The sequence below is a fragment of the Rutidosis leptorrhynchoides genome, chromosome 11, assembly GCF_046630445.1.
Source record: "Rutidosis leptorrhynchoides isolate AG116_Rl617_1_P2 chromosome 11, CSIRO_AGI_Rlap_v1, whole genome shotgun sequence".
In the NCBI taxonomy this organism is placed as follows: domain Eukaryota; kingdom Viridiplantae; phylum Streptophyta; class Magnoliopsida; order Asterales; family Asteraceae; genus Rutidosis; species Rutidosis leptorrhynchoides.
The window spans coordinates 254,697,501-254,710,000 of record NC_092343.1 but is presented as its reverse complement, the minus strand read 5'-3'; positions in this window follow the sequence as shown (position 1 = coordinate 254,710,000).

Here is a 12,500-nt window from a genome sequence, read left to right as displayed (position 1 = left end):
TAAACTCAAAGTGGAAGTATGTTTTCTAAAATGGTCATCTAGACGTCGTTCTTTCGACTGAAATGACTACCTTTACAAAAATGACTTGTAACTTATTTTTCCGACTAGAAACCTATACTTTTTTTGTTTAGATTCATAAAATAGAGTTCAATATGAAACCATAGCAATTTGATTCACTCAAAACGGATTTAAAATAAAGAAGTTATGGGTAAAACAAGATTGGATAATTTTTCTCATTTTAGCTACGTGAAAATTTGTAACAAATCTATTCCAACCATAACTTAATCAACTTGTATTATATATTATGTAATCTTGAGATACCATAGACACGTATACAATGTTTCGACCTATCATGTCGACACATCTATATATATTTCGGAACAACCATAGACACTCTATATGTGAATGTTGGAGTTAGCTATACAGGGTTGAGGTTGATTCCAAAATATATATAGTTTGAGTTGTGATCAATACTGAGATACGTATACACTGGGTCGTGGATTGATTCAAGATAATATTTATCGATTTATTTCTGTACATCTAACTGTGGACAACTAGTTGTAGGTTACTAACGAGGACAGCTGACTTAATAAACTTAAAACATCAAAATATATTAAAAGTGTTGTAAATATATTTTGAACATACTTTGATATATATGTATATATTGTTATAGGTTCGTGAATCAACCAGTGGCCAAGTCTTACTTCCCGACGAAGTAAAAATCTGTGAAAGTGAGTTATAGTCCCACTTTTAAAATCTAATATTTTTGGGATGAGAATACATGCAGGTTTTATAAATGATTTACAAAATAGACACAAGTACGTGAAATTACATTCTATGGTTGAATTATCAAAATCGAATATGCCCCTTTTTATTAAGTCTGGTAATCTAAGAATTAGGGAACAGACACCCTAATTGACGCGAATCCTAAAGATAGATCTATTGGGCCTAACAAACCCCATCCAAAGTACCGGATGCTTTAGTACTTCGAAATTTATATCATATCCGAAGGGTGTCCCGGAATGATGGGGATATTCTTATATATGCATCTTGTTATTGTCGGTTACCAGGTGTTCACCATATGAATGATTTTTATCTCTATGTATGGGATGTGTATTGAAATATGAAATCTTGTGGTCTATTGTTACGATTTGATATATATAGGTTAAACCTATAACTCACCAACATTTTTGTTGACGTTTAAAGCATGTTTATTCTCAGGTGAATATTAAGAGCTTCCGCTGTTGCATACTAAAATAAGGACAAGATTTGGAGTCCATGTTTGTATGATATTGTGTAAAAACTGCATTCAAGAAACTGATTTCGATGTAACATATTTGTATTGTAAACCATTATGTAATGGTCGTGTGTAAACAGGATATTTTAGATTATCATTATTTGATAATCTACGTAAAGCTTTTTAAACCTTTATTTATGAAATAAAGGTTATGGTTTGTTTTAAAAATGAATGCACTCTTTGAAAAACGTCTCATATAGAGGTCAAAACCTCGCAACGAAATCAACTAATATGGAACGTTTTTAATTAATAAGAACGGGACATTTCAGTTGGTATCCGAGCGTTGGTCTTAGAGAACCAGAATTTTGCATTAGTGTGTCTTATCGAGTTTGTTAGGATGCATTAGTGAGTCTGGACTTCGACCGTGTTTACTTGAAAAATGATTGCTTAACAAATTTTGTTGGAAACTATATATTTTTAACATGTGAATATTATGTGATATATTAATCTCTTAACGCGTTTGATATTATGTGATAGATGTCTACCTCTAGAACAAGTCCCATTGACTCACCTAATAATAATGAAGAGTCAAATGTAAATTGGAATGATTTGTGGACTGATTCACAAGTTCCCGAAGAGGAACCGGAAGAAGAGTCGGAACCGGAAGAAGAATCGGAACCGGAAGAAGAATCGGAACCGGATGAAGAAATAGAACCGGTGGGGGAAATAATAAAACGGTTAAGTAAAAGAAAATCCTCAACTAACCGACCAAAGTTAATTATGGTCAATGGTGTTTCCGCCAAGGAAGCAAAATATTGGGAGGATTACCAATTCTCCGATGAATCGGATTCCGACGAGAATTCCGATGATGTTATAGAAATTACCCCAACTGAATTTAAAAAGGCAAAAGAAAATAATAAGGGAAAGGGCATAAAAATAGAGAAATCTAATTCCAACCCCGATGAACTTTATATGTATCGTCAACCCCCGAAGTCCTTAAGTTGTAACAATGACCCGGGAACCTCTAAACCACCAGGTTTTTCTAAACCAATGTGGATCACGACGGCTCGTATTAGGGGAACATCATATATCCCTAGAAACTTGGCAAAACGAACCAAAACCGAAGAAGAAGAAACGAGCGAGTCGGAATAAGATAGTTGTATTCGTGTGGTGTAATATATGTAATATAGTGTTCGTATGCTTTATGATATATGTAAAAATTGCTTGTATTAATAAGTATTTTTTTATGAATCTAACTCTTGTCTATTTTACAGTTTAAAAACACAAAATGGATAGACAACCCAATATTTTAAGAGACCTACCCGGAGACATGATTGATGAAATCTTGTCTAGAGTCGGCCAGAATTCCTCGGCACAACTTTTTAAGGCGAGATCAGTTTGTAAGACATTCGAAGAACGTTCCAAGAATGTCTTGGTTTATAAGAGACTTTCGTTTGAAAGATGGGGGATATCACATTGGGAAACCCATAAGTTACGATGTGTTTACTTTGACGCATATATTGCGGGGAACCCAAATGCTATTTTACGCAACGGGTTAAGAAATTATTTTGACTCAATATATCCGAATATTGGACTTCGTGATTTAGAAAAAGCGGCTAACATGCAACATAAAGAAGCATGTTATGCTTACGGATTAGTAATGTTCGCTTCTCACCAAAGTGAGAACAAGAACATCGGGCTACAACTATTAAACAAAACGTTTCCACAAGTGACGGAGTCGGTAATTGGGGTAAGAAATGAGGTTTTTAGATTATTACGGGACTGTTGGACATTACGTAACCCTCGTCCCTTTGATGACGTTACAACACGCTGTCTTATCAACGGCCATAACGGTTATGTTGCACACGACCAAGGATGGGAAGTAGTCCTAGTAAAACCAGAATGCATGACTTGTTTCTGGACGTATGAATTACGTGTCTTTATTGCCTTTGCTGAACGACTTGTGTACTAGCTAGAATTGTCTTCACAACTATCTTGTATCAAAGTTATTGTGTGCTATATTTCATGCTTTATGTAAAATAAGCGGTATTGTAAGTTTGTAAAATATTGTATAAAAGTTTGAACGCGAAATATTATTATAATCAGTTTTTCATATAGAATTGTAGTAGTTGAATTGTATATTAGCTACTAAGTATGAACTTAACGGGTAGGTACTACCCGAATTTAAACTTATAAAACGCTAATATGAAGAAAAAGCTTTTATAAATGAGTTCATATTATGCTACGAAATACTATTAACTACTCTTAATATTCTGTATGATTAACTTGTTCCATTTAATTATTTTGAAGGAAATGGCACCGACTACTCGACACACCGTGAATATGAATGAAGAGGAATTCCGTACTTTTCTAGCTTCAAACATAGCCGCAGTACAGGCTGCGCTACATACCAACAATAACCTTGGATCTAGCAGTACAGGAAATCGTGTAGGATGCACCTACAAAGAATTCACTGCCTGCAAACCTTTGGAATTTGATGGAACCGAAGGACCGATCGGATTGAAACGGTGGACCGAGAAGGTTGAATCGGTGTTTGCCATAAGTAAGTGTACTGAAGAGGACAAAGTGAAGTACGCTACGCATACCTTCACAGGTTCTGCGTTAACATGGTGGAATACCTATCTAGAGCAAGTGGGACAAGATGATGCGTACGCACTACCGTGGTCAGCATTCAAGCACTTGATGAACGAGAAGTACCGTCCCAGAACCGAGGTCAATAAGCTCAAGACAGAACTTAGAGGGTTACGAACCCAAGGATTTGATATTACCACGTACGAAAGACGATTCACAGAATTGTGCCTATTGTGTCCGGGAGCATTCGAAGATGAGGAAGAGAAGATCGACGCGTTTGTGAAAGGATTACCGGAAAGAATCCAAGAAGATATAAGTTCACACGAGCCCGCCTCCATACAACAGGCATGTAGAATGGCTCACAAACTAGTGAACCAGATTGAAGAAAGAATTAAAGAACAGACTGCTGAAGAGGCCAATGTGAAGCAAGTCAAAAGAAAGTGGGAGGAAAACGGTGATAAGAATCACCAATACAACAACAACAGCAATTACAACAATAATCGTAACAATTATCCCAACAATCGCAACATCAATCGCAACTACAACAAACGGCCCAACAACAACAACAACAACAACAGCAACTACAACAATCATCCCAACAACAATAATAACCGCAACAACAACAACAACAATCAGAAGCAACTATGCCAAAGGTGTGAAAAGAATCACTCGGGGTTCTGCACCAAATTTTGCAACAAGTGTAAAAGAAATGGTCATAGCGCGGCGAAGTGTGAGGTCTACGGACCAGGGGTTAATAGAACGAAAGGAACAAATGGTGTCGGAACGAGTAATGGCGGAGCAAGTAGTGTCGGAGCAAGTTATGCCAATGTAGTTTGTTATAAATGTGGAAAACCAGGCCACATTATTAGAAATTGCCCGAACCAGGAGAACACGAATGGACAAGGCCGTGGAAGAGTTTTCAATATTAATGCGGTAGAGGCACAGGAAGACCCGGAGCTTGTTACGGGTACGTTTCTTATTGACAATAAATCTGCTTACGTTTTATTTGATTCGGGTGCGGATAGAAGCTATATGAGTAGAGATTTTTGTGCTAAATTAAGTTGTCCATTGACGCCTTTGGATAGTAAATTTTTACTCGAATTAGCAAATGGTAAATTAATTTCAGCAGATAATATATGTCGGAATCGAGAAATTAAACTGGTTAGCGAAACATTTAAGATTGATTTGATACCAGTAGAGTTAGGGAGTTTTGATGTGATAATCGGTATGGACTGGTTGAAAGAAGTGAAAGCGGAGATCGTTTGTTACAAAAATGCAATTCGCATTATACGAGAAAAAGGAAAACCCTTAATGGTGTACGGAGAAAAGGGCAACACGAAGCTACATCTTATTAGTAATTTGAAGGCACAAAAACTAATAAGAAAAGGTTGCTATGCTGTTCTAGCACACGTCGAGAAAGTACAAACTGAAGAAAAGAGCATCAATGATGTTCCCATTGCAAAAGAATTTCCCGATGTATTTCCGAAAGAATTACCGGGATTACCCCCACATCGATCCGTTGAATTTCAAATAGATCTTGTACCAGGAGCTGCACCAATAGCTCGTGCTCCTTACAGACTCGCACCCAGCGAGATGAAAGAACTGCAAAGCCAATTACAAGAACTTTTAGAGCGTGGTTTCATTCGACCAAGCACATCACCGTGGGGAGCTCCTGTTTTGTTTGTCAAGAAGAAAGATGGTACATTCAGGTTGTGTATCGACTACCGAGAGTTGAACAAACTTACCATCAAGAACCGCTACCCACTACCGAGAATCGACGACTTATTTGATCAACTACAAGGCTCGTCTGTTTATTCAAAGATTGACTTACGTTCCGGGTATCATCAAATGCGGGTGAAAGAAGATGATATTCCAAAGACTGCTTTCAGAACACGTTACGGTCATTACGAGTTTATGGTCATGCCGTTTGGTTTAACTAATGCACCAGCTGTGTTCATGGACCTTATGAACCGAGTGTGTGGACCATACCTTGACAAGTTTGTCATTGTTTTCATTGATGACATACTTATTTACTCAAAGAATGACCAAGAACACGGTGAACATTTGAGAAAGGTGTTAGAAGTATTGAGGAAGGAAGAATTGTACGCTAAGTTTTCAAAGTGTGCATTTTGGTTGGAAGAAGTTCAATTCCTCGGTCACATAGTGAACAAAGAAGGTATTAAGGTGGATCCGGCAAAGATAGAAACTGTTGAAAAGTGGGAAACCCCGAAAACTTCGAAACACATACGCCAGTTTTTAGGACTAGCTGGTTACTACAGAAGGTTCATCCAAGACTTTTCCAGAATAGCAAAACCCTTGACTGCATTAACGCATAAAGGGAAGAAATTTGAATGGAATGATGAACAAGAGAAAGCGTTTCAGTTATTGAAGAAAAAGCTAACTACGGCACCTATATTGTCATTGCCTGAAGGGAATGATGATTTTGTGATTTATTGTGACGCATCAAAGCAAGGTCTCGGTTGTGTATTAATGCAACGAACAAAGGTGATTGCTTATGCGTCTAGACAATTGAAGATTCACGAACAAAATTATACGACGCATGATTTGGAATTAGGCGCGGTTGTTTTTGCATTAAAGACTTGGAGGCACTACTTATATGGGGTCAAAAGTATTATATATACCGACCACAAAAGTCTTCAACACATATTTAATCAGAAACAACTGAATATGAGGCAGCGTAGGTGGATTGAATTATTGAATGATTACGATTTTGAGATTCGTTACCACCCGGGGAAGGCAAATGTGGTAGCCGATGCCTTGAGCAGGAAGGATAGAGAACCCATTCGAGTAAAATCTATGAATATAATGATTCATAATAACATTACTACTCAAATAAAGGAGGCGCAACAAGGAGTTTTAAAAGAGGGAAATTTAAAGGATGAAATACCCAAAGGATCGGAGAAGCATCTTAATATTCGGGAAGACGGAACCCGGTATAGGGCTGAAAGGATTTGGGTACCAAAATTTGGAGATATGAGAGAAATGGTACTTAGAGAAGCTCATAAAACCAGATACTCAATACATCCTGGAACGGGGAAGATGTACAAGGATCTCAAGAAACATTTTTGGTGGCCGGGTATGAAAGCCGATGTTGCTAAATACGTAGGAGAATGTTTGACGTGTTCTAAGGTCAAAGCTGAGCATCAGAAACCATCAGGTCTACTTCAACAACCCGAAATCCCGGAATGGAAATGGGAAAACATTACCATGGATTTCATCACTAAATTGCCAAGGACTGCAAGTGGTTTTGATACTATTTGGGTAATAGTTGATCGTCTCACCAAATCAGCACACTTCCTACCAATAAGAGAAGATGACAAGATGGAGAAGTTAGCACGACTGTATTTGAAGGAAGTCGTCTCCAGACATGGAATACCAATCTCTATTATCTCTGATAGGGATGGCAGATTTATTTCAAGATTCTGGCAGACATTACAGCAAGCATTAGGAACTCGTCTAGACATGAGTACTGCCTATCATCCACAAACTGATGGGCAGAGCGAAAGGACGATACAAACGCTTGAAGACATGCTACGAGCATGTGTTATTGATTTCGGAAACAGTTGGGATCGACATCTACCGTTAGCAGAATTTTCCTACAACAACAGCTACCATTCAAGCATTGAGATGGCGCCGTTTGAAGCACTTTATGGTAGAAAGTGCAGGTCTCCGATTTGTTGGAGTGAGGTGGGGGATAGACAGATTACGGGTCCGGAGATTATACAAGAAACTACCGAGAAGATCATCCAAATTCAACAACGGTTGAAAACCGCCCAAAGTCGACAAAAGAGCTACGCTGACATTAAAAGAAAAGATATAGAATTTGAAATTGGAGAGATGGTCATGCTTAAAGTTTCACCTTGGAAAGGCGTTGTTCGATTTGGTAAACGAGGGAAATTAAATCCAAGGTATATTGGACCATTCAAGATTATTGATCGTGTCGGACCAGTAGCTTACCGACTTGAGTTACCTCAACAACTCGCGGCTGTACATAACACTTTCCACGTCTCGAATTTGAAGAAATGTTTTGCTAAAGAAGATCTCACTATTCCGTTAGATGAAATCCAAATCAACGAAAAACTCCAATTCATCGAAGAACCCGTCGAAATAATGGATCGTGAGGTTAAAAGACTTAAGCAAAACAAGATACCAATTGTTAAGGTTCGATGGAATGCTCGTAGAGGACCCGAGTTCACCTGGGAGCGTGAAGATCAGATGAAGAAGAAATACCCGCATCTATTTCCAGAAGATTCGTCAACACCTTCAACAGCTTAAAATTTCGGGACGAAATTTATTTAACGGGTAGGTACTGTAGTGACCCGAAATTTTCCATGTTTATATATATTAATTGAGATTGATATTTACATGATTAAATGTTTCCAACATGTTAAGCAATCAAACTTGTTAAGACTTGATTAATTGAAATAGGTTTCATATAGACAATTGACCACCCAAGTTGACCGGTGATTCACGAACGTTAAAACTTGTAAAAAAACTATATGATGACATATATATGGTTATATATATAGTTAACATGATATTATGATAAGTAAACATATCATTAATTATATTAACAATGAACTACATATGTAAAAACAAGACTACTAACTTAATGATTTTGAAACGAGACATATATGTAACGTTTATCGTTGTAACGACATTTAATGTATATATATCATATTAAGAGATATTTGTACATCATAATATCATGATAATATAATAATTTAAAATCTCTTTTGATATTATAAACATTGGGTTAACAACATTTAACAAGATCGTTAACCTAAAGGTTTCAAAACAACACTTACATGTAACGACTAACGATGACTTAACGGCTCAGTTAAAATGTATATACATGTAGTGTTTTAATATGTATTTATACACTTTTGAAAGACTTCAATACACTTATCAAAATACTTCTACTTAACAAAAATGCTTACAATTACATTCTCGTTCAGTTTCATCAACAATTCTACTCGTATGCACCCGTATTCGTACTCGTACAATACACAGCTTTTAGATGTATGTACTATTGGTATATACACTCCAATGATCAGCTCTTAGCAGCCCATGTGAGTCACCTAACACATGTGGGAACCATCATTTGGCAACTAGCATGAAATATCTCATAAGATTACAAAAATATGAGTAATCATTCATGACTTATTTACATGAAAACAAAATTACATATCCTTTATATCTAATCCATACACCAACGACCAAAAACACCTACAAACACTTTCATTCTTCAATTTTCTTCATCTAATTGAACTCTCTCAAGTTCTATCTTCAAGTTCTAAGTGTTCTTCATAAATTCCAAAAGTTCTAGTTTCATAAAATCAAGAATACTTTCAAGTTTGCTAGCTCACTTCCAATCTTGTAAGGTGATCATCCAACCTCAAGAAATCTTTGTTTCTTACAGTAGGTTATCATTCTAATACAAGGTAATAATCATATTCAAACTTTGGTTCAATTTCTATAACTATAACAATCTTATTTCAAGTGATGATCTTACTTGAACTTGTTTTCGTGTCATGATTTTGCTTCAAGAACTTTGAGCCATCCAAGGATCCATTGAAGCTAGATCCATTTTTCTCTTTTCCAGTAGGTTCATCCAAGGAACTTAAGGTAGTAATGATGTTCATAACATCATTCGATTCATACATATAAAGCTATCTTATTCGAAGGTTTAAACTTGTAATCACTAGAACATAGTTTAGTTAATTCTAAACTTGTTCGCAAACAAAAGTTAATCCTTCTAACTTGACTTTTAAAATCAACTAAACACATGTTCTATATCTATATGATATGCTAACTTAATGATTTAAAACCTGGAAACACGAAAAACACCGTAAAACCGGATTTACGCCGTCGTAGTAACACCGCGGGCTGTTTTGGGTTAGTTAATTAAAAACTATGATAAACTTTGATTTAAAAGTTGTTATTCTGAGAAAATGATTTTTATTATGAACATGAAACTATATCCAAAAATTATGGTTAAACTCAAAGTGGAAGTATGTTTTCTAAAATGGTCATCTAGACGTCGTTCTTTCGACTGAAATGACTACCTTTACAAAAATGACTTGTAACTTATTTTTCCGACTAGAAACCTATACTTTTTTTGTTTAGATTCATAAAATAGAGTTCAATATGAAACCATAGCAATTTGATTCACTCAAAACGGATTTAAAATAAAGAAGTTATGGGTAAAACAAGATTGGATAATTTTTCTCATTTTAGCTACGTGAAAATTGGTAACAAATCTATTCCAACCATAACTTAATCAACTTGTATTATATATTATGTAATCTTGAGATACCATAGACACGTATACAATGTTTCGACCTATCATGTCGACACATCTATATATATTTCGGAACAACCATAGACACTCTATATGTGAATGTTGGAGTTAGCTATACAGGGTTGAGGTTGATTCCAAAATATATATAGTTTGAGTTGTGATCAATACTGAGATACGTATACACTGGGTCGTGGATTGATTCAAGATAATATTTATCGATTTATTTCTGTACATCTAACTGTGGACAACTAGTTGTAGGTTACTAACGAGGACAGCTGACTTAATAAACTTAAAACATCAAAATATATTAAAAGTGTTGTAAATATATTTTGAACATACTTTGATATATATGTATATATTGTTATAGGTTCGTGAATCAACCAGTGGCCAAGTCTTACTTCCCGACGAAGTAAAAATCTGTGAAAGTGAGTTATAGTCCCACTTTTAAAATCTAATATTTTTGGGATGAGAATACATGCAGGTTTTATAAATGATTTACAAAATAGACACAAGTACGTGAAATTACATTCTATGGTTGAATTATCAAAATCGAATATGCCCCTTTTTATTAAGTCTGGTAATCTAAGAATTAGGGAACAGACACCCTAATTGACGCGAATCCTAAAGATAGATCTATTGGGCCTAACAAACCCCATCCAAAGTACCGGATGCTTTAGTACTTCGAAATTTATATCATATCCGAAGGGTGTCCCGGAATGATGGGGATATTCTTATATATGCATCTTGTTATTGTCGGTTACCAGGTGTTCACCATATGAATGATTTTTATCTCTATGTATGGGATGTGTATTGAAATATGAAATCTTGTGGTCTATTGTTACGATTTGATATATATAGGTTAAACCTATAACTCACCAACATTTTTGTTGACGTTTAAAGCATGTTTATTCTCAGGTGAATATTAAGAGCTTCCGCTGTTGCATACTAAAATAAGGACAAGATTTGGAGTCCATGTTTGTATGATATTGTGTAAAAACTGCATTCAAGAAACTGATTTCGATGTAACATATTTGTATTGTAAACCATTATGTAATGGTCGTGTGTAAACAGGATATTTTAGATTATCATTATTTGATAATCTACGTAAAGCTTTTTAAACCTTTATTTATGAAATAAAGGTTATGGTTTGTTTTAAAAATGAATGCACTCTTTGAAAAACGTCTCATATAGAGGTCAAAACCTCGCAACGAAATCAACTAATATGGAACGTTTTTAATTAATAAGAACGGGACATTTCACTTGCGACCATACTCCCCCCGGAACCCAAAAACTTTGATTTCTCATAAGGTGCCAGCGGAGTCCTAAAAGCAACATCCGCTGATCCCTGGTCGGCATCGTTTATGGTTGAGACTAGGACGGTATCTGATCGTCTTCGATGAAATGTCCCGTTCTTATTGATTAAAAACGTTCCATATTAATTGATTTCGTTGCGAGGTTTTGACCTCTATATGAGACGTTTTTCAAAGACTGCATTCATTTTTAAAACAAACCATAACCTTTATTTCATAAATAAAGGTTTAAAAAGCTTTACGTAGATTATCAAATAATGATAATCTAAAATATCCTGTTTACACACGACCATTACATAATGGTTTACAATACAAATATGTTACATCGAAATCAGTTTCTTGAATGCAGTTTTTACACAATATCATACAAACATGGACTCCAAATCTTGTCCTTATTTTAGTATGCAACAGCGGAAGCTCTTAATATTCACCTGAGAATAAACATGCTTTAAACGTCAACAAAAATGTTGGTGAGTTATAGGTTTAACCTATATATATCAAATCGTAACAATAGACCACAAGATTTCATATTTCAATACACATCCCATACATAGAGATAAAAATCATTCATATGGTGAACACCTGGTAACCGACAATAACAAGATGCATATATAAGAATATCCCCATCATTCCGGGACACCCTTCGGATATGATATAAATTTCGAAGTACTAAAACATCCGGTACTTTGGATGGGGTTTGTTAGGCCCAATAGATCTATCTTTAGGATTCGCGTCAATTAGGGTGTCTGTTCCCTAATTCTTAGATTACCAGACTTAATAAAAAGGGGCATATTCGATTTCGATAATTCAACCATAGAATGTAGTTTCACGTACTTGTGTCTATTTTGTAAATCATTTATAAAACCTGCATGTATTCTCATCCCAAAAATATTAGATTTTAAAAGTGGGACTATAACTCACTTTCACAGATTTTTACTTCGTCGGGAAGTAAGACTTGGCCACTGGTTGATTCACGAACCTATAACAATATATACATATAGATCAAAGTATGTTCAAAATATATTTACAACACTTT